We start from the raw sequence: 3,151 nt of genomic DNA, 5'->3' as shown, positions 1-3,151 counted from the left end.
ATCAAAATAAAAAGCTTCTGCACAGCAAAAGAAACCATCAATAAAACAACAAGAAAGCCCACTGCATGGGAGAACATATTTGCCAATGTTATCTCCAATAAGGGTTTAATCTCCAACATTTACAGGGAACTCATACAACTTAACAAAAGGAAGATAAACAACCCAATCAAAAAATGGGCAACGGACTTAAATATATACTTTTTGAAAGAAGACAGAAGGAAGTGCCAAGAGACATATGAAAACATGCTCAAAATCACTAATCATCTGAGAGATGCAAATCAAAACAACAATGCGGTACCATCTCACACCTGTCAGAATGGCTATCATCAACAAAGCCAATCAATTTTTTAAAAAACTTTTATGAGTTTGAGTCAAACTGACAATTGCTGGGAAGCAAAATCTCAACAGATTGAGAAAATGCTCCAGAGGTTTTTGTAGCTTATTTTACACATTAGAATAAAAGGAAGAGACTAAGGAGGGTTACATGAAATCCATTGGTGGGAGATTAAGAGGGTGGGAGAACAGGAAGGGGGGAATCTCTGGGATTGGATAAAAAATAAACTGGAGGGACTGATCCTTCTTTTACATTGGTGGGTATAGGATAGTTAATAATTATCATTTAAAGCATATAGATGATATGTGAGAAACAAGGTAATAATGAAGGCTTCTGTGCTCTGGTGCTATGGTTGTGCCTTGAGGGATCTGGAAAAAGAGATTACTCTGACATCTCAAAGGTATGTTATATTGGATGTGAAAAGACACTAGACAGCCTTAGTTAAGATAAAGATTGACCTTTGTTAAGGAAGTTGCAGGCCTAGGACTTGACTACGACCATAACTTGCTTTTAGTTAGGAATTTTTATGTTCTGACTATCCTATGTGATTACTTTCAGTCTCTGAGTTTGTAAGGCCAGCCATGCAAGCCTCTGAGCTTGTCAGGTTCAGTATGTGGCCCCTTTTTTGTGCACCCTTTTCCCTTTTGTTCATCTTCAGATGTATTGATGACCAAGCTCTTGTTTGGATAATGTGTTAGGAAGGCTCATTCCTAGGAAGTCTTAGTGTCAGCGTTTTTCTTGCTGAAATGGTGGAGCATCAGGAATGGGCAAGATGGTAAACTTGGTTGGAAGTTAAGGCCGAATTTTTCTTAAAAGGGAAATGCAGGTAAATGAGAGGCAGTCAGGACTCATGGGTCTTCCTTAAGAAAAAAACACTCTGGATCATTTCTAACCTGCAAGCTATTCAAATTTTGCTATCTCACTTTTATGTGTTTTGCATTCAACATAACATTTACTTATAGTGTGAGGACACAACATACACATCTCTTCTGTTTTTACAATCTGATGAGAGGGATTCCCAGCTACTGGTGGTGGTATTATTATTGTTATTATTATAATCATTATTATTATTATTTTAATATGGCCCTTTTGCTTCCCATTGAAAGCACTCAAGTGTCATTCATTGTTAATCTGATTTCTGCTAGTTGTATAATTGGGAACTATAACTTTAAGATTTAATTGAGCCAATCAATTATCTTTATTGTTTAAACAAGCTTTTTAAAATATATTTTTTATTATTGTTAGCATTACAGAAATTTCCCATTCCCCCCTCCTTTATTCCGTTCCTCCCAGCCCCTATGCCCCTGCCCTCCCACCCCAGGTCTTCACTACCCTATTGCCCATGTACAAGGGCTATGCATATCCTATCTTATCTAATAAAAGAGTAATATGCAAATTAACTGTCACTCCCTCACTCTGCCACAAAGATGGTGGCTGCCATGGAGCTGGAGCGAGCAGGAGGCTTGGGTTCCCCCTGGCGATGGAGGAAGCCAAGCTTCCTGCCCGTCCTGGCAGACCTTGAGCTCCGCTCAAGGCTACAAAGTTTCAATTATAGAAGATAAATAAATCCCAGATACCTGCTGGGAAAAAAAGAAAAAAGAAAAAAAGGAGAGGCTGGTAGCTTCGGTCACCAGGGGCCTTGACCAACCTGCAAACAGCCATCAGCCCTTCACCCATGTTGGCCATGGAATCCCAGTGGGGATCCCGACCCTGAAGGGGATGTGAACAGCCCGAAAACGGCCCTCAGCCCCTCACCCAGGCTGGCCAGGCACCCTAGCGGGACCCTCACCCTGATCCGGGACACCCTTCAGGGAAAACCAGCTGGCCCCCACCCATGCACCAGGCCTTTATCCTATAAAATAAAAGGGTAATATGCAAATTGACCCTAACACCAGAACGACTGGGAATGACGGGTCACTTGTCACCAGGGGCCTTGACCAACCTGCAAACAGCCATCAGCCCTTCACCCATGTTGGCCATGGAATCCCAGTGGGGATCCCGACCCTGAAGGGGATGTGAACAGCCCGAAAACGGCCCTCAGCCCCTCACCCAGGCTGGCCAGGCACCCTAGCGGGACCCTCACCCTGATCCGGGACACCCTTCAGGGAAAACCAGCTGGCCCCCACCCATGCACCAGGCCTTTATCCTATAAAATAAAAGGGTAATATGCAAATTGACCCTAACACCAGAACGACTGGGAATGACGGGTCACTTTGACACACACTGAACCCTAGGGGGCAGACGCTCAATGCAGGAGTTGCTCCCTGGTGGTCAGTGCGCTCCCACAGGGGGATCTCTGAGCCAGGCTGCCAGCTGCCAGCACAGTGGTGGTGGCGGGAGCCTCTCCCGCCTCCTCAGCAGTGCTGAAGATGCCCAACTGCAGCTAGGCCTGCTCCCCACTGGCAAATGGACAACCCCCAAGGGCTCCGGGGCTGCCAAAGGGATGTCTTGACTGCCAGCTTAGGCCCGATCCCCTGGAGGGACATCCCCTGAGTGGTCCCAGACTGCGAGAGGGCACAGGCCAGGCTGAGGGACCCTCTGAGTGCACAAATTTTTCCTGCTGCTGGCGCTGGCCCCGCTTGCACCCGCTGCCAGCGCCTGGCGCCAGCCCTGATTGCTCCATGCTGTCAGTGGGTGTGGGCGGTGGCTGCCGGCCCCAATCGCCCCTTTGGGCTTCTCCACCTCCCCCTGCTCTTGAGGGGTGATCGGGGCTGGCAGCCACCTTTCGCACCCAGTGCCAGTGATTGCCCCGTTCGCATCTGCTGCTGATGCCAGAGCTACTTCTTGCACCCACTGCCAGCACCAGCCCTGCTTGCA

This window comes from Myotis davidii, unplaced genomic scaffold, assembly GCF_000327345.1.
Source record: "Myotis davidii unplaced genomic scaffold, ASM32734v1 scaffold370, whole genome shotgun sequence".
NCBI classification, from domain to species: domain Eukaryota; kingdom Metazoa; phylum Chordata; class Mammalia; order Chiroptera; family Vespertilionidae; genus Myotis; species Myotis davidii.
The sequence above is the reverse complement of the archived record's forward strand: the minus strand, read 5'-3'. Positions refer to the sequence as shown.